The following is a 26417-nucleotide window of genomic DNA, read 5'->3' on the forward strand; positions in this document are numbered from 1 at the left end:
CACATGTATACCTGTGGCGGATTCATTTTGATATTTGGCAAAACTAACACAATTATGTAAAGTTTAAAAATAAAATAAAATTTAAAAAATAAATAAATAAATAAAACACCACATATCAAAACCTATAGGAGTATATCAAAGTTATACTTAGAGCATTAAAATAAAGTACAATTGTAAACATTTTTATCACCAAATATAACAGATTGAGGATGTTCTCAACTGTAGCACTGAAGAAATGCCAACATAATAAATCTGTAGAATGTACGACAGATTAATTAATGCCCCGAACCCCAGATTTTATGAATAAGAAAAAAGTACAATAGTAATTTATTTAAAACAAAAAATACATTGACAAATTGAAATTTTCGGATTTTAAGCCAGGATGCTGAGCAACCTCATAACTCCAAGTCTGCAAATGCAGAGAGGTCACTGACTGTTAGTAGTGGTTTCCTTGTGGAAGAACAAATGTGCAACAGAAGTCACCAATAGGACTATTAGTCACGCTGCTAAGAAAGGATAACACAGGCAGTTCAGCCCCGTGCACTCCCCTCTCATATCAGACAAGAGGCTGAATCAGTATTCCTTGCCTCCAAGCAGTACAATTAGTATAAGAACTTAGACTAGAGGAAAAAGACATTATGCATCATCAGGAAGCACAAAAAATTGAACATCCCAATTAGAAAACACTCTAGTCATCTTCCAAGCTCACTATAAGGATAGAAACCTTGTCCAAAATGCCTGCTGCTGCTGCTGCTAAGTCGCTTCAGTCGTGTCCGACTCTGTGCAACCCTGTAGACACCCACCAGGCTCCTCTGTCCCTACGATTCTTTAGGCAAGAATACTGGAGTGGGTTGCCATTTCCTTCTCCATCTAAAATGCCTGCTGCTGCTGCTGCTAAGTCACTTCAGTCATGTCCGACTCTGTGTGACCCCATAGACGTCAACCCACCAGGCTCTCCTGCCCCTGGGATTCTCCAGGCAAGAACACTGGAGTGGGTTGCCATTTCCTTCTCCAATGCATGAAAGTGAAAAAGTGAAAGTGAAGTCGCTCAGTTGTGTCCAACTCTTAGCGACCCCACGGACTGCAGCCTACCAGGCTCCTCCATCCATGGGATTTTCCAGGCAAGAGTACTGGAGTGGGGTGCCATTGCCTTCTTATAGCTAAAGCACAAACTAAGAACAAATGAAAAGGGTACATAAGACAACAAATTTTATTATAAGTTGTTGTTACTCTGTCACTCAGTTGTATACAACTCTTTTTTGACCCCATGGACTGCAGTACACCAGGCTTCCCCGTCCTTCGCTATCTCTTGAAGCATGCTCAAACTAATGTCCACTGAACCCATGATGCCATCCAACCATCTCATCCTCTATCTCCCCCTTCTTCTTGTGCCTTCAATCTTTCTCAGCATCAGGGTCTTTTCCAGTGAGTCAATTCTTTGCATCAGGTGGCCAAAGTATTGATGCTTCAGCTTCAGCATCAGTCCTTCCAATGAATATTCAGGATTGATTTCTTTTAGGACTGACTGGTTTGATCTTCAGAGTACTCTCAAGGATCTTCTCTAGCACCACAATTCAAAAGCATCAGTTCTTCAACACTCAGCCTTCTTTATGGTCCAGCGTTCACATCTGTACATGACTACTAGAAAAACCATAGCTTTGACTAGATGGACCTTTGTCAGCAAAGTAATGTCTATTTTTTAATACACTGTCTAGGTTTGTCATAGCTTTTCTTCCAAGGAATAAGTGTCTTTTAATTTCATGGCTGCAGTTACAGTTTCTAGTGATTTTGGAGCCCAAGAAAATAAAATCTGTCACTGTTTCCATTATTTCCTCATCTATTTGCCATGAAGTGATGGGACCATATGACGTGATCTTAGTTTTTTGAATGTTGAGTTTTAAGCTAGCTTTTTCACTCTCATCTTTCACTTTTATCAAGAGGCTCTTTAATTCCTCTTCTCTTTCTACCATTACAGTGGTGTCATGTGCATATTTGAGGTTATTGATATTCCTCCCAGTAATTTTGATTCCAGCTTGAGCTTCATCCAGCCTGGCATTTCTCATGATGTACTCTACATACAAGTTGAATAAGCAGGATGACGATATACAGCCTTGGTATACTCCTTTCCCATATTTGAACTAGTGTTTTGTTCCATGTCTGGTTCTAACTGTTGCTTCTTGACTTGCATAGAAGTTTCTCAGGAGGAAGATAAGGTGGAATGGTATTCCCATCTCTTTAAGAATTTTCCACAGTTTATTGTGATCCACACAATTAAAAGCTTTAGCACAGTCAATGAAATAGAAGTAGATGCTTTTCTGGAGTCCCCTTCCTTTTTCTGTGATCCAACAGATGTTGGCAGTTTGATCTCTGGTTCTTCTGGCTGTTCTAAATTCAGCTTGTACACCTGGAAGTTCTCGGTTCACATACTGTTGAAGCCTAGCTTGAAGGATTTTGAGCATTACCTTGCTAGCATTTGAAATTAGTGCAATTGTCCTACAGTTTGAACATTCTTTGACATTGCCCTTCTTTGGGATTAGAGTGAAAATTGGCCTTTTCCAGTCCTTTGGCCATTGCTGAGTTTTCCAAATTTGCTGGAAATTTTATTATAAGTAAGATCCAAGAAAATTTTACAGTTATAAATTTTGTCTGTGTTATAAACTATGTCTAATATGTACTCATGGAAATATCTGAAATAAAACTTACAGACATTTGAGCAGGTTATGAAAGCACAGTTGCTTTGGCAGTATCCATCACATTTTTCTAAGGTCTTGCTTCTTTAAGCAAAGATAAATGATGTCATAGAAGATTGAAGTATTACAATTATGTTCCTATAACTGGATATATCCCATAAACTTTATAAAATTTAAATATACAGAACTTTCTTAATTTAGTTTTTGTTTTATTTTGGAATATAGTCAATTTACAGTGTTGTGTTAGTTTTACGTGTACAGCAAAGTGAGTCTGTTATACATATACATATATCCATTCTTTTTCACATTATTTACCCATATAGGGTTACTATGAAGTACTGAGTAGAGTTCCCTGTTCTATACAGTAGGTCCTTTGATTATCTCTTTTATATATGCCCATGTATGCATGCTCATCATGTCCAACTCTTTGTGACCCTACGGACTGTAGCCCGCCAGGCTTCTCTTTTCATGGGATTTTCCAGGCAAGAATGCTGGGGGTTTTTGCCATTTCCTCCTCCAGGGAATCTTCCTGACCCAGGGATTGAAACCGCATCTCCTGCATTTCACATCTCCTCTTTTGGCAGGTGGATTCTTTACCACTGAGTCACCTGGGAAGCTATTTAATATAGAGTAGTGTGTATCCATCAATCCTGAATTCCTAATTTATCCCTCCACCACAGGCTTTCCCTTTTGGTAACCACAAGTTTGTTATCTACATACAGAACTCTTTTTTAAAATAACAGATTTGGTAACCTAGATTCCAGAAGAAATGAATAATTTAGGAAAACATTTTGATTTTCTAAATTGATCCTAGAGGTTAGTTCCTGAAGAGCTGAACAATGTAGAGGAATTTTTAAGTTGAAATTTAAAATGATTTTTCTTAAGAATATTTTAATGATTGGAAAAACATTTATAATATATTCTTTTTAAAATAAATTCTTTCAGGTTTCACAGATGGGAATAAAAATCACTCCAAGTATATTGTAAAGAAAGGACTCAGTACCAGGAATTAAATACTTACAAAACTATTTTTAAACCATAATCAGTTCAATAGGAATGAATCACCTGCATTCTTTTGGTTTTGAGATCACAGCACAGTATCTACTGCAGACACTGGAAAGTTGCTGCTCCTAACTGAAGCTCTTACTGCCATCTCAGTTGTTCCCCATCTTTGACACTGGTGCCCAGACACTAGAAGTGGAGCCAAGTTCTCCAATAGTTAGGATTTTCAGAATTGTTTCTCCGCCAACAAAGCTGTAGAAAATGGCCTCCATCTCATTTCTGATTCCCAGTGACCTTATCTTGACTCTAATCCTTTTTGGAAAGGAGTCTCAAAAATGTTTTTAGCTTTCTGAACACTGCTAATGGAAACAGGGTGAAATGGAGTCTGAGCAAATCAATTCAAGTATCTACTACAAGCAAAATACAGAATTGCATTTGCAATCTGGTTCCCTGCAGAATGGAATGGCTACCACTCCAGTAATCTTGCCTGGAGAATTCCATGGACAGAGGAGCCTGGTGGGCTACAGTCCATGGGATCACAAAGAGTCAGACACAATCAAGCAGCTAACTCAGTTGCTGAATATTGAAATGAAGGAGGATTTTAATTTCTTCCTTTGAATATTTATCTGATATTAAATTTATTAAAATAAGAATATAACACTTGTTTTAATTTTTAAAATACATGTACATTTTACCAGTGTAGTAAAAGAATTGATGTTGCACATAGAGAGGATCAGCTGGGTCCCTGGTTCCTAAGTCAACCTCTACAGCCTTGGAATTTCCAGAGTGATAGAATTATCTTTATTTTTCATGATAAACCCTTGGTACCACATCTGATAATCTGATACCTAATACTAACAAGGTACTGCATGACGAGCCTCTCTGGACACATGATATTATATTAAGGGAAGGGGAGACCAGGGATTGAGGTCAGCCACATGGGAAATCTTCCAATCAGTCATGCCTGCTTAATGAAACACCAGTTAAAACTCTGGACTCCAAAATTCTAGTGAACTTCCTTGGTTGACAATATCACATGCCTATTGTCACACATCAGTACCAGTAGGGTAATGTGTCCTGAGAACAGAAGCTTTGCATATGTAACTCTCCTAGACTTGACCTATGTGTCTGTTTCTTTGGCTGATTTGAATATATCCCTTCTCTGTAACAAATTATAACCATGAGCATAAAAGCTTTTGATGCATTCTGTGAGTCTCATGAATTCTACAACCTGAAGGCAGTTTGGGAAACTTGAATTTTCAGTTCATGCTAAAAGTGAAGGCTGTCTTTTACCAAAATCAGATTGATACATTCCTTGCAGTCAAAGATGGAGAGAGGTTTGTGACATTGTACAGGAGGGAGTTATCAAACCATCCTCTTAAGGAAGAAATGCAAAAAGGCAAAATGGTTGTCTGAGGATGCCTTACAAATAGCTGAGAAAAGAAGAGAAGCTAAAGGCAAAGGGGAAAACGAAAGACATAATCATTTGAATGCAGAGTTCCAAAGAATAGCAAGGAGAGAAAAGAAAGCCTTCCTCCGTGATCAGTGCACAGAAACAGAGGAAAACAATAGAATGGGAAAGACTAGAGATCTCTTCAAGAAAACTAGAGATACCAAGCGAACATTTCATGCAAAGATGGGCTCGATAAAGGACAGAAATTGTATGGACCTAAAATAAGCAGAAGATATTAAGAAGAAGAAGTGGCAAGAATGCACAGAAGAACTATACAAAAAATATCTTCATGATTCAGAAAACCATGAAGGTGTGATCACTCACCTAGAACCAGACATCCTGGGATGTGAAGTCAAGTGATGCCTCAGGAAGCATCACTATGAACAAAGCTAGTGGAAGTGATGGAATTCCAGCTGAACTATTTGAAATTCTAAAAAATGATGCTGTGAAAGTGCTGCACTCTATATGCCAGCAAATTTGGAAAACCCAGCAGTCACCACAGGACTGAAAAAGATCAGTTTTCATTCCATTCCCAAAGAAAGGCAATGCCAAAGAATACTCAAACTACTGCACAATTGCACTCATCTCACAAGCTAGTAAAGTAATGCTCAAAATTCTACAAGCCAGGTTTCAATAGTACATGAACCATGAACTTCCAGATGTTCAAATTGGATTTAGAAAGAGAGAGGAACCAGAGATCAAATAGCCAACATCTGCTGGATCATCGAAAAAGCAAGAAAGTTCCAGAAAAACATCTACTTCCGCTTTATTGACTATGCCAAAGCCTTTGACTGTGTGGATAACAACAAACTGTGGAAAATTCTGAAAGAGATGGGAATACCAGACCAACTGACCTGCCTTCTGAGAAATCTTTATGCAGGTCAGGAAGCAACAGTTAGAAATGGACATGGAACGACAGACTGGTTCCAAATTGGGATATGAGTAGATCAAGGCTGAATATTGTCACCCTGCTTATTTAACTTGTATGCAGAGTACATAATGCAAATGCTGGGCTGGATGAAGCACAAGGTGGAATCAAGATTGCCAGGAGAAATATCAATAACCTCAGATATACAGAAGACACCACCCTTACGGCAGAAAGCAAGGAAGAACTAAAGAGCCTCTTGATGAAAGTGAAAGAGGAGAGTGAAAAGGTTGGCTTAAAGTTCAACATTCAGAAAACTAAGATCATGGCATCCAGTCCAATCAATTCATGGCAAATAGGTGGGGGTACAATGGAAACAGTGAGAAACTTTATTTTGGGGGGTTCTAAAATCACTGCAGATGGTGACTGCAGCCATGAAATTAAAAGATGCGTGCTTCTTGGAAGAAAGGCTATGACCAACCTAGACAGCATATTAAAAATCAGAGACTTTGCCAACAAAGGTCCGTCTGGTCAAAGCTATGGTTTTTCCAGTAGTCATGCATGGATGTGAGAGTTGGACTATAAAGAAAGCTGAGCACTGAAGAATTGATGCTTTTGAACTGTGTTGTTGGAGAAGATTCTTGAGAGCCCCCTGGACTGCAAGGAGATACAACCTGTCCATACTAAAGGAAATCAGTCCTGAATATTCATTGGAAGGACTGGTGCTGAAGCTGAAACTCCAGTAGTTTGGCGACCGATTGTGAAGAACTGACTCATTGGAAAAGACCCTGATGCTGGGAAAGATTGAGGATAGGTGGAGAAGGGGATGACAGAGGATGAAATGGTTGGATGGCATTACCGACTTGATGGACATGAATTTGAGTAAGCTCCAGGAGATGGTGATGGACAGGGAGGCCTGGCATGGTGCAAAGAGTTGGACAGGACTGAGTGACTGAACTGAACTGTTTTCAGGCCTTGAAAATTGGCTAATACCAGATAGTACCTATCAGGACTCTAAGGAAATCATAGAAATTGAGTTTGGCTAGCATTGGCAATGGAGAAGGAAATGGCAACCTACTCCAGTATTCTTGCCTGGAGAACCCCAGGGACAGAGGAGCCTGGTGGGCTTCCATCTACCTGGTTGCACAGAGTTGGACACGACTGATGTGACTTAGCAGCAGCAGCAGCAGCATTGGCAGAAAAATCTTACAGAATCTATACAGTCCATGGAATCCCCCAGGCCAGAATACTGAAGTGGGTAGCCTTTTCCTTCTTTATGGGATCTTCCCAACCCCAGGATCGAACCCAGGTATCCTGCATTGCAGGCAGATTCTTTACCAGTTAAGCCACAAGGGAAGCCCCAAGGAATCTATAGAAGCCTGCTAATCCACAAGGAGAGCCTCAAAGAATCTACAGAAGTGCCAAAAAAAAGAAAACTAAACTAAAACTTATAAAACTGGAACAGGAGAATTTAGCTCTGAGAATGGTCTTTCTTGGCCATTCCATGTAAAAAGCTCCTGTATCACCACCTATCACCTTATACTGTTCCACTTTCCACGTACTATTCATATAGTTATCTCTCTCTTTCTCTCTCTCTGTCTCTTTGTTCTCACTATATTTTAGGCTTGCTGAAAATCTGGGCTTTGTTTTTCTTGCTCACTACTGTTTTTCTAGCACCTAGCTTACCCCAAGGTAGATATTAAGGTATAATTTTTAATGAATGAATGAACATAGAAATGACTGGAAAATGAATATATGAATGGAGTTGCAGCCAAAATTATATCTAGTAAAATTTGGTTATAATACTATTACTACAGTTGCTGAACACTGATACTGCTTCTCTGGACATTTGATTCCAACATTGATTAATTGATTGCACAATGAATTTTAAACTTCCCATGAAATACCACATTCTTTCTTTCTTTCAATATCTGGATGAGGCAGCATCCTTGTAACCTTGTGTTGGGTTTTTGTCTTCCATTCAGACTGAAGAGAACAAGTACCTGGTTTTGTGTGTGTGTGTGTGTGTGTGTGTGTGTGTGTGTGTGACTCATAAGACAGCACAGATCCAAGAAAGAACAAAGGAAATCAAAAGACTGGAAAGAAGGCCAACAAATGTCCAGTACAGTGTTGTTTAAAGTAAAATAGCCTTCTTTATTAATTACCTTTATTTATCCCCATCCAAAATAGGATACTAAGACATTTTAATTTGTTCTTCTCTGCTTACGGTTAGCTGCAAATTACATGTGAATATAAACTGGCATTTTAGTTCCAGATTGCTATTTTAAGGAAATAATTTTATTGCATACCAATTTTTACATTTAAAATGATTTTTTATAAATTTATGTGCTAATTATTATTTTGTTCTTTCTAGACTTTTAAAAATTCTCCCTAGCCTATTGGCTCTGGCTGTGCCTTCATAGATAGTCTGTGAGTATTAAGGTCCATTTATGTCCATAAACATCTTTATTTCATCTTTACACTGTGTGGTAGTTTGGTTTGATGTGCTGTTTTATGTCCAACATTATTGTCCTCTAGTATTGCTTATTGTTTATATTCATTGTTTCTGATGAAAAGTTTTATGTTCAGCAGATTCTTTTGTAAGGGTAATATTTTGTTGCTTTCTGACAGCTTTTGGAAATTTTTTTTTAATTCTAAATTTTGACTACATTGTGTTCAGTGCATTTTAGTTTGTTCTGTTTTGATTTTATATATATTTTTCAATCTGAGGACTTAATATGTAGGCCCAGAAGACTGTAGGCTATTTCTTTTTTTAAAAAATAGTGCTACTCCTCCAAATTTTCTATTTATTCTCTCTTTCTCTTTCCTGTCTGTCTGTAATACTTATTAGTCACATATCGGATCTTCTATTTCTTTAAACTACTTCTGTCTGTATTTTTCCTTCTGTGCTGATTGCTGGTACAATCATTATTTTTATCTGCCAGTTGTGTCTGTTCTACTATTTAGTCTATTTTTCTTTTCTCTTAGCGCATAGATTGAAAAGTAATGCCCACAGAATAGTCCTCTCCTTGTTTTGACTGTAGTAGTTCCCTGTTATCCATGGTTTCACTATCCACGGTTTCAGTCATGTGCTGACAACCACAGTCCAAAAATATTACGTGGAAAATTCCAGAAATAAACAATTCATAAGTTTTAAATTGCATCCTGTTCCAAGTGGCATGATGAAATTTTGTACCATCCAGCTCAGTTTCACCCAGGACATGAATCCTTTTCCCATGTCCACACTGTGCATAGTACTTGTGCATTAGTATGAAAAATATAGTGTATATGAGATTCAGTACCACTATCTATCTCTTCATGCATCCACTGCATATATGGCAAGTATGCCATAATCTCACCCACACAGATCTTGGCTATATGGCTTGCCTTAGAGAACTGAGAAGTAGAAAGGCAACATAAACAGAGCTTTGAAACATGTTTGTCCACTTCAGAAATTTGAGACTAATAGAGTATAAGTTAGCCTGCTTAAGGATGGCAAGCCATGTAGAGGATAAAGTACCCTCAGTTCAATTCAGTTGCTCAGTCAACTTCATATTAATCACCAGAAATGTGACGTCATACAAGACCATTTGACCATAACAAATATATCAGCTGCCCCACACACATGAGAAAGTGTAGTGAAAATCAATCTAGATATAAAAACCACCCAGCTGATCAAGAAAATCCTGAGGTAAAAAAATGGTCATCACCATAAATTACTAAGTTTAGGGGTAGATTGTCTAGTGGAAATAGATAACTGGTACAAAAATTGATGCCAATTAAAACCAGATTGCTTGTTATTCATTCTCTGCAGTCTGAGTGCTGTAGGCAAGAGCAGAAATACTGTGTCAGAGAGTCATGGCAGAGAGCCATAGTTCTCACGTTTGGTCCACCTAGGGGAAGTCAGAAATTCAAAATTACTTGAAGTGCTGGTAATTTTGCTCTTTTTCCTTTGTCTTTCTTTTGTTTGTCTCTCTCTTTGAAACTATACACTTATTACAAGCCATATCCAGTTACCTTAGACTAATTATGAAAGATAGTAGTAAATGTCTGATAACTTGACAAACTAATTTTTCTTTTTTATTTGCAAAATTATTTCTGTTTTCTATTCTTCCACTGATTAAAAAAAGAAAAGAATAACTCTACAGAAATAATAGATAAAAGCACTATTTTTTATAAAACTGTAAAGCTGAACAAAATATTAAGATATTTTTTAAGTTTTTCCAATTGAATCTGCTCTTAGTTTACTATGTATTGATTGAGGAAACATGATTTAATAAGAAATATGCACTGCTCTTGTTCAGTGTTTTACTCATGGCTCAAAATCAATTGTTAATACTATGGCATAGATTAAAATTTACTAATCTATGTTGTAATATCAGGGTTCTCTAGAGAAACAGAATCAACTATGATATAAATAAAGTATAAGGAATTGGCTCATATTGATATCTTACAGTGAACAATGTTGGATTCGTGATCTCTGAAGAAGATTTAGCTTCAGGATCAGGGACCAGGCTTGATCACTAAAGAGCTTTTGTGTAGCAAAAAGTTTTATTAAGGTATGAAAAAAAAAAACCAGAGAAAGCTTCTGACAAAGACATCAGAAGGGGGATGGAGAGTGCTGCCCTTGCTAGTATTAGCAAGGGAGGTATAGATTTTTTAATTAATTATTAAAATAAATCAAAGGAATGTCTCAAGTTTGTGAAAGTTTTACCAGGCCCACTCACACAGGTTACATTTTAGGATAACAGGATTAGAACTTAACAATAGAAAGATCCTACCAGACTCACTCCCATAATTTACATTCTAAGATATCAAGATTAGGCAAAAGGTTTTCAGGAAGAAGAAACTGTTCAGAAGCAGGATGCATTGTTGTTCAGTTCAGTCACTCAGTCCTGTCCAACTCTTTGCGACCCCATGGACTGCAGCACGCCAGGCTTCCCTATCTATCACCAACTCCTGGAGCTTACTCAAACTCATGTCCATTGAGTCGGTGATCCCATCCAACCATCTCACCCTCTGTTGTTCCCTTCTCCTCCTGCCTTCAATTTTTCCCAGCATCAGGGTCTTTTCAAATGAGTCAGTTCTTTGCAATAGGTGGCCAAAGTATTGGAGTTTCAGCTTCAGCACCAGTCCTTCCAATGAATAGTCAGGACTGATTTCCTTTAGGATGGACTGGTTGAATCTCCTTGCAGTCCAAGGAACTCTCAAGAATCTTGTCCAACACTACAGTTCAAAAGAATCAATTCTTCAGCGCTCAGCTTTCTTTCTTTTCACATTCATACATGACCACTGGAAAAACCATAGCCTTGACTAGACAGACCTATGTTGGCAGAGTAATGTCTCTGCTTTTTAATATGCTGTCTAGGTTGGTCATAACCTTTCTTCCAAGGAGCATGCATCTTTAATTTCATGGTTGCAGTTACCATCTGCAGTGATTTTAGAACCCCAAAAAATAAAGTTTCTCACTGTTTCCATTGTACTCCACCTATTTGCCATGAATTGATTGGGCTGGATGCCATGATCTCAGATTTCTGAATGTTGAGCTTTTAAGCCAACCTTTTCACTCTCCTCTTTCACTTTCATCAAGAGGCTCTTTAGTTCTTCCTCGCTTTCTGCCGTAAAGGTGATATCTTCTGCATATCTGAGGTTATTGATATTTCTCCTGGAAATCTTGATTCCAGCTTGTGCTTCATCCAGCCTGGCATTTCACATGATGTACTCTGCATATAACTTAAATAAGCAGGGTGACAATATTCAGCCTTTAACCACTCATATCCCAATTTGGAACCAGTCTATTGTTCCATGTCCGGTTCTACTGTTGCTTCCTAACCTGAATACAGATTTCTCAGAAGACAGGTCAGTTGGTCTGGTATTCCCATCTCTTTCAGAATTTTCCACAGTTGTTGTGATTCACACAGTCAAAGGCTTTGTCATAGTCAATAAAGCAGAAGTAGATGTTTTTCTGGAACTCTCTTTTTCAATGATCCAGTGGATGTTGGCTATTTGATCTCTGCTTCCTCTGCCTTTTCTAAAAACAACTTGAACATCTGGAATTTCATGGTTCACGTATTGCTGAAGCCTGGCTTGGAGAATTTTGAGCATTACTTTACTAGAGTGTGAGATAAGTGCAATTGTGCGGTAGTTTGATTCTTTGGCATTGCCTTTCTTTGGGATTGGAATGAAAACTGACCTTTTCCAGTCCTGTGGCAACTGTTGAGTTTTCCAAATTTGCTGGCATATAGAGTGCAGCACTTTCACAGCATCATCTTTTAGGATTTGAAATAGCTCAACTGGAACTCTATCACCTTCACTAGCTTTGTTCCTAGTGATGCTTCCTAAGGCCCACTTGATTTTACATTCCAGGATGTCTGGCTCTAGGTGAGTGATCACACCGTCGTGATTATCTGGGTCATAAAGGTCTTTTTTGTATAGTTCTTCTGTGTATTCTTGCCACCTCTTCTTAATATCTTCTGCTTCTGTTAGGTCCATACCATTTCTGTCCTTTATCGAGCCCATCTTTGCATGAAATGTTCCCTTGGTATCTCTAATTTTATTGAAGAGATCCCTAGTCTTTCCCGTTCTGTTGTTTTCCTCTATTTCTTTGCACTGATCACTGAGGAAGACTTTCTTATCTCTCCTTGCTGTTTTTGGAACTCTGCATTCAAATGGGTATATTTTTCCTTTTCTCCTTTGCTTTTCACTTCTCTTCTTTTCACAGCTATTTGTAAGGCCTCCTCAGACAGCCATTTTGCTTTTTTGCATTCTTTTTTGAGGGGAAGATCTTGATCCATGTCTCCTGTACAATGTCACCAACCTCTGTCCATAGTTCATCATGCACTCTGTCTATCAGATTTAGTTCCTTAAATCTATTTCTCATTTCCACTGTATAATTATTAGGGATTTGATTTAGGTCATACCTGAATGGTCTAGTGGTTTTCCCTACTTTATTCAGTTTAAGTCTGAATTTGGCAATAAGGAGTTCATGGTCTGAGCCACAGTCATCTCCAGGTCTGGTTTTTGCTAACTGTATTGAGTTTCTCCATCTCAGCTACTAAGAATGTAATCAATCTGATTTCAGTGTTGATCATCTGGTGATGTCTTGTGTATAGTCTTCTCTTATGTTGTTGAGTTGTTGGATTATATAACACTGTTGTTATATAATCCCTAGTACAGAGTTTAAACTGAGTTGTTTAATTATCAGTTCCAGGCATAAAGAAAAAAAAAGTTTTATGTGACTAAGACTAAGGAATGCATAGAAAAAAAAGTTTGTCCTTTCCTCCTCCTCAAGAACCTTAGACCCCTCTCTCCTCAGGGACCCCCAGACTTCTTAATAACCTGCCTAGGAATTGGCTTTCTCAATATGGTCATGGATGCTTATAAATCTCAAAATCTGCAGGACATGTTGGCAGGCTGGAAATCTAAGAGAACCTAGGTAATGTAGTTAGAGCTGAAGTGTGGTGAAGGAAGATTAGCAGTCTTGAGACCCAAAGAAGACCCAGTGTTTTTGTTTGAATGAGAAGTCAGGAAAAAGCGAAAACCTAGTTCAAAAGCAGTCAGAAGGAATTCTCTCCTACTCAAGGGAAGACTTTTTTTTTTATTCTATTCAGGCCCTCAGATGACTGCATAAGGCCTTTGACTGTGTGAATCATAACAAAATGTGGGAAATTCTTCAAGAGATGGATATACCAGATCACCTTGCCTGCCTCCCATGAAAGCTGTATCCAGGTCAAGAAATAATAGAATTGGACATGGAACAACAGACTGGTTCAAAATTGGGAAAGGAGTATGTCAAGGTTGTATATTATCACTCTACTTATTTAACTTATATACAGAGTACATCATGAGAAACACTGAGCTGAAGGAAGCACAAGCTGGAATCAAGATTTCCAGGAGAATTATCAATAGCCTCAGATATGCATATGACACCACTGTAATGGCAGAATGTAAAGAGTCTCTTGATGAAAGTGAAAGATGAGAGTGAAAACGGTGGCTTAAAACTCAGCATTCAAAAAATGAAGATCATAACATCTGGTCCCATCACTTCATGGCAAATAGAAGGGGAAATAATGGAAACAGTGACAGACTTTATTTTCTTGGGCTCCAAAATCACTACAAACTGTGATGGCAGCCATGAAATTAAAAGACACTTATACCTTGGAAGAAAAGCTATGACAAACCTAGACAGCGTATTAAAAAACAGAGACATTAATTTGCCAACAAATGTCCATATAGTGAAAGCTATGGTTTTACCGGTAGTCATGTACAATTGTGAGAGCTGGACAATAAAAAAGGCTGAGCACTGAAGAACTGATGCTTTCAAATTGTGGTGCTGGAGAAGACTCTTGAGAGTCCCTTGGACTGCAAGGAGATCAAACCAGTCAATCCTAAAGGAAATCAACCCTGAATATTCATTGGGAGGACTGAGGCTGAAGCTGAAGCTCCAATACTTTGGCCATGTGATGCAGAGAGCCAACTCATTGGAAAGGACCCTGATGTTGGGAAAAATTGAAGGCAGGACAAGAAGGAGATGACAGAGCTTGAGATGGTTGTATGGCATCACTCAATGGACATGAATTTGAGCAAACTCCTGGAGATGGTGAAGGACAAGGAAGCCTTTCAGGCTGCAGTCCATGGGGTCTCAGAATTGGACACAACTGAGCAACTGAACACCATCACCCACATTAAGAAAAACAATGCTTTACTTGTCTTTACTACTGGGGGTGCTTTACTTTGCAGATTCAAATATGGATCTCATCCCAAAACACCCTCTCAGGAACACCTAGAATAATGTTTGACTATATATTTGACCACCCCATAGCCCGCTGAATATTACACGCGAAATTAATCATCATACATGTAAATAATAAGTAGATAGATTTTTTTAAAAAACTTACAAAGATACTTAAACGCTTGATGCTTGTCTGTTTCTCTCATCTTCAGCTGAATCTTTGAAGTCTAAGACATGCTTCTCAAAGTTTCTTAGTTTATTCTTTTCTAATTGATGTTATTCCTTTATAAGACTCTTCATCATGGAGATGAATGCTTCCCTTCAGACCCCTGTGACATAACCAAACTTCTAGTTCTGGATCTGAGAGTACCACTAGGATATTGATGTAGACTGAATTTCATGGAAATTCTGACCTATTAGCTTTACTAGAATGGCGAAAATAATGGGAGATGGACAGCACCAAATACTTTTATTCAGCAGTGTAATCCAAAGAAAAATACAATGTGAAATGACATATTCTTTCCTATTGGCATATTATTCATCATTGTCCATCTATTACAGCCAGAAATTGGATGCAAAATTGAGAAATATTTGATTTTAAGAGACATTTGAATATGGGAGAACTTGAAATAAATGCCACAGAAATTGGACATTGGATGAAATATTCTAAGTAATGGCACCATCTAAAGGCATAAATCAAACCTGCATTACCTATTGATTCTTGTTCTCTGCACAGAAGGGAGAATATTTTTTGGCATAATAAAAAGTGAAACTTCACAAACTGTAATAGTTGGTGGAAAATATGACAATTGATGTTTACATGTCTATAAATTACTGCTCTTTTTCCTCATCTCTGTGAAAATAGATAATAATTTTTAAAAGTATTGCAAGGCACTGTGAAAGCCTCTGAAATAAGTACATGGATACAAGAGTGTTTTTGAATCTAAATTCTCAAAATCTAGTAGAGAAAAATGAACAATAAACTGTTAGGTTTTATGTACTAAATTTTATAAAACGTATGTAGACAAGATACCACAGGGTCACTGGAAGAAATTCTTAATTCTGCCTGGGACACTGGGAAAGTGTTCCCAGAGAAGATGACATTTTATTTGGTTTTTGAAAGAGAAGTAGTTTCCAGACAAAGAAGAGACAGACATGCTTGTCATAAAGCAAAAGTGTAAAGGCACCAAGGGCTGACCAAGCAGAGGTATTTAGGGAGTTGCAGCAAGTTCAGTATGACTATAGAGCAGATTTCATGGTTTAAAATTTCATAAAAAGAGGATGTCAAGTCAGGTGGGGTCTCTCTGTATCTGATACCTTTTAATCATATTGAACAGTTCAAATTTAATCTTTGAGTCATTGGCAAGCTACAGCTATGTTTAATAACTTAACTGTTTTAAATTAGCACATGCTCACTTAAAAAATTAGAACATACTTAAGAAAATCATCAACTTTCTAAACACCCAGAGAAAACTACTAGTGATGCTACCACAGTTTTCCCAGACTTTTCTGTATAAATACATGCATACACACAAATACCCACATACAAGAATAAAAAACATGTAGTGTTTTGTCTCTAGCTTTTTCTACTTGTAAACATATTGAATATATATCTCCAATTTAGAGAATAGAGTTGTACATTATTATTTCCTAAAAGATATGTGGTACTCTATAAGTACTTTAAGATTATTGCCTATTGTGTAAACCCTTAACAAGAGCAATGCCATCATCTGATTTTATTTTTAGGGAGATGACTGATAAGAATGTGGAAGATCTGTTCGGGTGAGTGAGAAAATGATGGTAGAACCACCCATTTGGTTGTTATGAGAATATACTAGATAATTGAAGATGAGGACTGGGAGTAATGTGGAAACCAGGAAATTAGAGAAGAGAAGCTAAATCTGTGAGATACATCAAAGGCAGAATTCACTCTACTTGAACCTAATTGATTCAGTAAAGAGTTATATGGCAGGCCTGGGTTATTCAAACCCTGACCGTTCAAGGCAAAAACACATCTTCAGGACTGACCCTTGGTCAGCTTTTAGGGAATAACCTCTGAGCTCTTGAAATGTACTGCCTGAGAAGAATGTTTTTGTTTGCCTGAGATCCTACACTTTTGCTGATGCTGGGTGGGTGTGGAGAGGGAGACCATGTACTGGACTCGAAGGAGCTGCATTGTTATACCTGACTGACCCCCAATAAAAACTCTGGATGCCATGGCTTGAGTGAGTTTTCATAGTTAGCAACACTTTGCACAAAGTTGTCACACACTGCTGGAGAATTAAGTGTGTTCTTTGCTATTTCACTGGAAAAAGAAACTTGGAAATGTGCTCCTTGTTTCTCCTGGACTTCAACCAGGTGTATTTCCCTTTGCTGATTTTAATCTATATCACTTTACTGTGATAAACTACAACCAAGAGTATAATGGCTTTTCTAAGTCCTGTGTGTCATTTTAGCAAGTCATGGAGCCTGTGAGTGATTCTGGAGACCCTGGCATGAGGGTGATAGTTCAGAATCATTTATCCCAGGAAATGAAGGGAAATACCTAAAATGGGAATCACAGAAGAAATAGCATTAACTAAAATGGGGATCACATAAGAAATAGAAAATGTAGTTTGTTAAAACCAGGATAAAGAATTCAGTATTAACCAGGGTAAGTTTAAATTGTTAAAGGAGAAGAAGCATAATACTCAAAAGAAAATGAATAAATTAAAGAATTTGATTATATACAGTAAAATACATGTAATTACACATCAGGTCAAGATGTAGAACATTTCTATCGCTCCATAACTTTTCCCAAGGCCCCCTCTCTAGTTACTATCAGCATTAGAAGTATTTTTGACCTCTATTTTTGACTTCTATTCACATAGATAAGTTTAGAACCATGCACTATGTACTCTTTATGACCACTTTCTCTTGCTCAACGTTATGTCCAAGAGGTTCATCCATATCTTTACGTGTATGGGTAACTTGTTCCTTTTTACTGCTGAGCGACTATTCAATTGTAAGAGTAAGATAAGCAATCTTGTGTTAGGCTGAATAATGGCCTCCCAATGATGTCTGTGTTCTAATACCTAGAACCTGTATTACGTTACCTTACGTTTAAATGAGACTTTGCAGATGTGATTAAGGATCCTAAGTGGAGAGATTGTTCTGTACTATTCCGGTGGGTTTAGTGTAATCACAAAAATCCTTAATAGAGCAAAGTGGGGGGTAAAAATAAAGACAAGTTAATGTGATGGGAGCAAAGACTGAAGAGCCAAGAGCTAAAGAATGTCATAGCCTCTGGAAGCTGATTCTTTTCTGGAACCCCTAGAAGGAATAAGCATTACTGACACCTTGATTATAGCCCTAACTATCTCATTTTGAAGTCCTGACTTCTAGAATTGTAAAAGAATAAATTTGTATTTTTTTTTCTTATTGGATTATTTTTTTTAATTTTATTTTATTTTTAAACTTTACATAATTGTATTAGTTTTGCCAAATATCAAAATGAATCCGCCACAGGTATACATGTGTTCCCCATTTAAGTCATTCAGTTTTGGTAATTTGTGGTGATACTGACACAATGATTTTATCCATTCTTCTGTTAATGGACATTAAGGCTTGTTCAGCTTTGGGATAATAATAAATAATAATGCTATGAACATTTTGCACAAATGCTTTATGGAAAAAAAATTCACTTATTTTTGAGATGGAAGTATAGGAATGGTATATCTGGGTCATAAAATAGTTGTATGATTATTAGAAACTGATAATTGTGCAAAGTGGTTTTACCATTTTGCACTCTCACCAGTTGTTCCACATCTCCATGAATAGCTGATAGTTTTAGGGTTTTTAAAAACTTCGCATATGTTGATAGATGTGTAGTGGTATCTCTTTGTCATTTTAACTTGCATTTCTCTGGCAGCGAATGTTTTTGAACATTTTCCTTTGTGTATTGACTGTTTGGCTATCATTTTGAGATTTTGATGCAAACCAAAGGCTGCCTAGAAGGAAATTCCACATATAAATGGATAACATCTTTCACATGATTTCAGGGATTGACAGAACGTCTACCCCCTTCTTTCCTTGGACTCTTGGCCAATACTTGACCATATCGTCAGGCTGCTGCTGCTCTTTCCAGCTTCACCTGGCCTCATCCTGCCTGCACCCTGTGCCTAGCAAACCTGATTGCCTTGCTGTGTCCTGCCTCTCTTATCTCCATTCCTTTGAAATGCCCCTCCTCCTTCAGATCCCAGTTTCCAAAGCCCTACTCTCCATGTTATATTTAGTTCACTGATTTCCTCCCTTAGGAAGTTTTCCTTGATCCCCCTAATTTCTTCTTTACCAGCTCTCTCCTAATGCCCCATCCCTTTGTTTGTTATCAAACTTACTATATTCTCTAATTACCTTTTGTGTGAATCTCCACATTTTGAACACCTTGAAGTTAGTGACTCTGTCATAGTTATATGTTAAAAAGAGTGTAAAACTTATGGGTGACACTCAAACATTTGTTGAATGAATAAAAGGCAAAAAAAAGTTTTTAAAAAATCATACTGCAAGTAGTTATTCCTTTTGTAATTCTGAATTTCCAGAATTCAATGAGTAGTTTCATTGATGCAGTCTAAAAATTCTTAAGAAAGTCTAAGACAGTTTGGGAGAATACAGGGGAGCTATCTTGTGACAAATTAATTGTAATAATTTAATTTTGTATTTGATATTAAAACATCTCTGCCCTTTTATGTTTTTATAGAAATCCCTTCATATTTGCATGTGGCCCTTATCACAAAGAAATATAATTTTCTTTCGAGATGTATGTTTGTCTCTGGATAATATTAACTTCTTAAGTCAGTTTTCAAATTGGTTTTTGGTTTCTTAATAGTACAAGATAGGTGTTCAATAAATCCTTGTTACCTGGGATTTTTGTTGGTGGTGGTAGATTATTGGCCAGATAATATCTGAACATGCTCTCTCTTGACAAATGTTACCATCTGAGCTTAACACTTGGACCAGGTCTGTTTTGTTCTCCAAAAGTCAATAGACAAACAAAAGACAGAAATATGTCAGAAACTCATCTTCCTAGTGTGTGTGCTCAGTCACATCTGATTCTTTGTGATCCTATGGACTGTAGCCTACCAGGCTCCTCTGTTCATGGAATTTTCCCAGCAAGAATACTGGAGTGGGTTGCCATTTACTCCTCCAAGGGATCTTCCCAACCCGGGGATCAAACCCACATCTCCTTCATTGCAAGCAGTTTCTTTACCTGCTGAACCATTAGGAGAGGCCAGTCTTGGAGAGCATGGCAACAATTCCACTGCCAGCTGTTAAGCTTGTGCTATTCAAGGAATGAAAAAGTTACTCCCCACTTGTGGTGAATATCACCTTCTCCCAAACCAGGAAGAGAGTGGGCTGCTGGGTATTGTCCTACCCAAGGAAAAACATGCTTTGAAAAGAAAAATTCCAACTAGGGTTCAAGCACAGGAATTTCTTGGACAGGGCTGAACTATCACCCTTCTCTGCACCAAGACACAAATGACTTTATCTATTTACTCATCTACTGAATGATATGTATTGAAGACTTTATCACAAATCCTAAGTTGAGTTCAGCAGGTACAGCACATTGAAAGACACATATATAACTTTTAAGACATATACTAATAACTAGTATGCAAATAACTGATTGAAATAATTTCCTTTCATGTAGCCTTACTCTATTTATTGCTAATAATTTTATCTTGAGAGTTAACAAAAAGAAAAACTTTGAAATAAGCAAGATCTGAATTTATCATTTACTTTTTTTCAGACATATCCTCATTATTTTTCTTGTCCTGCAAATGTCAGAATACAATTGTTCTATTTTCATATGTTTGCTCCAGGAGGAATTCTCTTTCCACCTTCTGTTCTTTAGTGCTTTGACCCATTACTTACATTGACTTTGCTACTTTTTTCTTCCATCATCTTGCTCTGAAAGACTCCCTTCTCTCCTTGAATAGCTCTTTTCCCTACCACGTTAGAACCACTGAGCTAGCTCGCTATATCTGGAGGAAATGCTTTTAAAAGGCTCATTTATTAAATCTGTTCTGCCATTTCTAGATGAAAAGTGTGACTGGGTTAAAGAATTTAAAGTAGGCCACCCAGCAATATTTTTGCCAATCCAAGCCAATTTCCAAACATTTCTGACAGCAAAATTGAGCATTAAAAAATAAAAAATAAACCTCTTAATGCTCAGTGTTGGCAGAGTGTAAATGCTAAATGGGGATATGAGAAAGAATTTGTCATAATTCTCCCACTCAAAGTTGCTAGTGTGCTAGAGTGAACGCCTGTTGTCATTAACGATATTTTTCCTAAATTTTCACCTAACAAAATAACTAAGGCAGAATCTTGATGTATCCTAAAAACCTATAACAAAACATTAAGTTCAAGATAAAAATATAGTTTACCTGTCTTATCAATCACAAATCAATCAAACTTATCCTTGTATTAACAAAATATTGAGTGAAAAAAACTGTTTCTAAACACATAGCATATTGAATCATTCTTACATAATACATAAGGTACTTACTGAGTGCCTAATTTAGTATAGGCACTTTGATGAGTGCACGTAAATGATAGAGCTCCCCGTGTGCCCCAATCAGTACATCAAGATAAATAATTTAAAAGTGTTATAATATTTGAGGTATGATCTGTTAATAAGAAACATTATGATTATTAGTATTCTTCTCCTACTGCATAAACCTTTTCAGAAAATATTTTGATTCATGATTATTGCCAAGCATAAAATTAACACATAGTGTGTTTAGAAGTTATTTTGTAGGGTTCCTCTAGAAATAAAGCAATATGGAATAATAATATAGGGTCATTTTTCTGGAAAACCGTGGTATGCAAAGTGGGGTTTCAACTTCAAGACCAAATGCAGAAAAGGTGAGAGAAATGACAGGGGTATATCCTGGTTGCGACAGCTCCCTGACATTGTGAGCAGCACAGGATTGCAAGTGATACATAATTGTGATGCAGTTTTTTCATACTTGTACATTGTCCAGACAAATTCACTAGATCCTTAGATACCTAATGATAGATGTTTCACATATTGTTCACTTAAAAGCCTGGGTTGAAGCTTGAGAACAGCTACCTAGATTACTGTTTCAATGGAAAAATATAACTTAACCTTTTTGGTACTTGGTTTTCCATCAGTAAAATAAATGAACTCATATTTAGCAACTTTAAAAATCTGGTCCAATTTTCAATAAACTAGAAGATATACAAATATGTACACAGACATTTAATCATATGAACAAATTGATGTGCAGGACATTTTAATCTGACTATTCCAAGCTGGACAACACTGTCCTTTTACTTCTGTTATATTCCTGGATGTGTTTCCTGCATAACTGAAGTTGTTGTTCAGTTGCTCAGTTGTGTCTGACTCTTTGCGACCCCATGGACTGCAAAACTCCAGGCTTCCCTGTCCTTCACCATCTCCTGGAGTTTGCTCAAACTCATGTCCATTGAGTCGGTGATGCCATCCAACCATCTCATCCTCTGTCATCCCCTTCTCCTGCCTTCAATCTTTCCTATTGTAGGATTTTTCCAGTGAGTCTTTTCACATCAGGTGGCCAAAGTATTGGAGCTTCAGCTTCAGCATCAGTCCTTCCAATGAATATTCAGGGTTGATTCTTTTAGGATTGACTGGTTTGATCTCTCTGCAGTCCAAGGGACTCTCAAGAGTCTTTTCCAACACCACAGTTCAAAAACATCAGTTCTTCAGCACTCAGCCTTCTTCACAGTCCAACTCTCACATCCATGCATGACTACTGGAAAAACCATAGCTTTGACTATCAGACCTTTGTTGGCAAAGTAATGTCTCTGTTTTGTAATACACTGCCTAGGTTTGTCATAGCTTTCCTTCCAAGGAGCAAGCATAACTGAGGAAAGGGATGCAAATTTTAAAGATAAACTTTATCATGAACTACAGATGAAGATGCAGAGCTGCAAAAGGGAGCTAGAATTCTGTCTTCTCCCTCAGAAGTAAATTTTAGCAAGTGTATGAAACTCTGACTTCAAGCAAAAAAATTTTAGAGAACAGAATGACAAAGGCACAGAGAAGGAAATCTTTTCTTCTCTCCTCTGCTCACAACCTACCACTGTTCTGATCCACAAGGGCCCTTTGCTTTTGGAATATCTGGGAATAGCAACAGAGAAATACACATCTCAACATGGCTCAAACAGTACACGAAGTTGATTGGCTTATTGAACTACCTAGCAGAGTAGACAGAATCATCTTCCCTCACTATTTGTCAGTCTTGTTAATGCAGTCCTGGCCTCATTTTGGCAGGATCTTCCTTCATCACGGCAAGCTGGCTGGCAGCTGAGGACAGGTGGAGCACAACAAGCTCCACAGAAAAGCTCTTCCTCGTCTTCCAATAGAAGATGAAAGAAGCTTTTCTCTCACAGAAGCCACTGCAAACATTACCCAATATCTCACTGATTCTAACTGGGTTACATGCCAGTCTCTGAACCAATCCCTGTGGGCGAGGATTTGGAACACACAGACACCTCTAAGCCAATGGAAGTGCATATCTGCAGTTTGAGGACAAGGGGAACATCCCTTCTGAACCCTTCTGACTAAAAGTGGGAGGAAGGTGGATTTCCTAAAGTGCAATTAGGGTAGGATATATGAAGAAAGAAGAAAGAGGCTGCTGACAACTCCAAAGGTTTCCACTGTAACTTCCTATATGTGGGCTTTGGTGTCCTTCTGCAATGACCGCTAAGAGATTTTCCCAAGGAACACGCAAAAATGGAAGTTAGAGAAGGAAAGAAGAAACTCTAACACCATTTCATGGTGACTGTAGCTGACACACTTGTTTGTGGGCATGTTAGACACAAATGTTGTGAATTTCCAGGAGTAAGAAAGACACAGTTTTGGCCTCTGCAGTGGTTGGACTTGTGAGAAACTTAAGTCCTCCAAACAGGAAAGTGTTATCGTCAAAGCCTGCATTATAGGCAAAAAAAAAACCAATCACTTTTTTCCCCTCACTCTTTTTCATTATCTCCCAAGAGTTCCATGGTACTTCCTATTTGATGTTCCCAGTAGTACTGTCCAATAAAAACACAACACTAACACAAATGCAGTCACATACATAATTTAAATTTTCTAGTAGTCTCATTAGGAAGGTAGAAAGAAAATGCAATTAATTTTAATAATATACTTGATTTAACCAAAAATATTCAAAATAATATCATTTGCGTATAAAATCAGTCTAAAAATATTATTGAGAAATTTTAATTTCCTTTAAAAAAACTTTTTTTATACTAAGTCTTTGAAATCTAGCATGTAGCAACATTCCAAATTCTGAATAGGCATCTGTGGTCAGTATATGGAACTGTGTAATTCCATATTCTAGTCATATGAAAGTATTTCCTCTTCCCTGATATTTTCATTTTTTTATTTAACTTCTTTACTTCTTATATGCAGTTTTCTGGCTTGAAATACATTTTCCTCCTCCTCTCTACTCCCGATCCTAGCCTCACTGATCTTGGTTAAAAAACAAAAACAACCTTTAGGGCTGTCCTTGGCTATCAGTGCGTCCTTAGAAAGCCTTCCCTAAGCTCCCCTATGGCCCTGTGCATATCCCCATCATCCACAGATTAACGAGTATCAAGAGCTTTGCACTCAACAAACCAAAGATCTAGTCAGAAAGAATTGAAATAGATAATGATACTCTTGAGGCCAAAGACTGTGTCTTACTTATTATTGTATGCACTGAAGTCAGTCAGTGCCTGGAGCAGAGTGAAGACAGTAAATATTTATGGAATGAAGATAAGAGGAAAGGATCACACATTTAAACTAACTTGAACTTTCACCCAAAGTTTAACACTTTGACAGCATGAAACATTTCTATCAGATATTCTTTCCTTGGTGGTGAACAAAGTGAAATCTGCCAATCAATATCTGTCCTTCCCCAGTTCATGAGTGAGTTACATAAATGTAAACACACTTCAGGTAATCTTTGTCAGTTTCATGTATAAGAGTGTTTTAAAATATTTATACCTAGGAATGTGAGGAATAACTAAATCTAAAATATGTTTTGTTATATGACAGGTACTGTGCTAAGTGATTCACTTGCATTGTGTGACTTGCTGTCAACACATCCTAAATATTACTTCATGGATTTTTTTTTTAAATCTCCAGTTACAGTGAAATACATCATAGTGTTAGGATTACAAGGAACCTGAGTTTATATTCCAGCTTCAGTCTTACTAGCTATTTAAGTACACCCAAACTGTGGAACGGAGAAGGCAATGGCACCCCACTCCAGTACTCTTGCCTGGAAAATCCCATGGACAGAAGAGCCTGGTAGGCTGCAGTCCATGGGGTCACTAAGAGTCGGACACAAATGAGCAACTTCACTTTCACTTTTCATTTTCATGCATTGGAGAAGGAAATGGCAACCCACTCCAGTGTTCTTGCCTGGAGAATCCCAGGGATGGGGGAGCCTGGTGGGCTGCCGTCTCAGGAGTCACACAGAGTTGGACACGACTGAAGCGACTTAGCAGCAGCAGAAACTGTGGAAAATTCTGAAAGACAGGGGAATACCAGACCACCTGAACTGCCTCTTGAGAAACCTATATGCAGATCAGGAAGCAACAGTTAGAACTGAACATGGAACAATGGACTGGTTCCAAATAGGAAAAGGAGTATGTCAAGTCTGTGTATTGTCACCCTGCTTATTTAACTTATATGCAGTATAAGTTAAAGTATAAATATAAGTACATCATGAGCAATGCTGGGCTGGAAGAAGCACAAGCTGGAATCCAGATAGCTGGGAGGAATATCAATAACCTCAGATATGCAGATGACACCAACTTTATGGCAGAAAGTGAAGAGGAACTACAAAGCCTGTTGAAAGTGAAAGAGGAGAGTGAAAAAGTTGGCTTAAAGCTCAACATTCAGAAAATTAAGATCATGGCATCTGGTCCCAACACTTCATGGGAAATAGATGGGGAAACAGTGTCAGACTTTATTTTTGGGGGCTCCAAAATCACTGCAGATGGTGATTGCAGCCATGAAATTAAAAGATGCTTACTCCTTGGAAGAAAAGTTATGACCAAACTAGATAGCATATTGAAAAGCAGAGACATTACTTTGCCAACAAAGGTCCATCTACTCAAGGCCATACATGTGGTCATGTATGGATGTGAGAGTTGGACTGTGAAGAAGGCTGAGCACCGAAGAATTGATGCTTTTGAAATGTGGTGTTGGAGAAGACCCTTGAGAGTCCCTTGGACTGCAAGGAGATCCAACCAGTCCATTCTGAAGGAGATCAGTCCTGGGTGTTCATTGGAAGGACTGATGCTGAAGCTGAAACTCCAGTACTTTGGCCACCTCATGCGAAGAGTTGACTCATTGAAAAAGACTCTGATGCTGGGAGGGATTAGGGGCAGGAGGAGAAGGGGAAGACAGAGGATGAGATGGCTGGATGGTGTCACTGACTCAATGCACATGAGTTTGGGTGAACTCTGGGAGTTGATGATGGACATGAAGGCCTGGGTGTGCTGCAATTCATGGGGTCGCAAAGAATCGGACACGACTGAGCAACTGAACTGAACTGACAGGGTTTTTGAGGATTAAATGAAATGGTATATGTAGCAGGCAGGGGCTGTTGCATCCTAGACAGAAAAATACTAGTTTTTCTT

At 37.9% G+C, this 26417-nt stretch overlaps 1 long non-coding RNA gene across 1 annotated transcript in view; it reads left to right on the forward strand.

Annotated features, from left to right (window-relative positions):
- Positions 1-16958, forward strand: part of LOC123334439 — a 31014-nt gene extending 14056 nt beyond the window's left edge. Inside the window, exons 4-5 of the long non-coding RNA XR_006552293.2 lie at positions 8385-8440; positions 16488-16958. This is a non-coding gene — a long non-coding RNA (uncharacterized LOC123334439). The remainder of the gene's footprint in view (positions 1-8384; positions 8441-16487) is intronic.
- The last annotated feature ends 9459 nt before the right edge of the window (positions 16959-26417 follow it).

The sequence above is a fragment of the Bubalus bubalis genome, chromosome 7 (assembly GCF_019923935.1).
Source record: "Bubalus bubalis isolate 160015118507 breed Murrah chromosome 7, NDDB_SH_1, whole genome shotgun sequence".
Taxonomy (NCBI): Eukaryota; Metazoa; Chordata; class Mammalia; order Artiodactyla; family Bovidae; genus Bubalus; species Bubalus bubalis.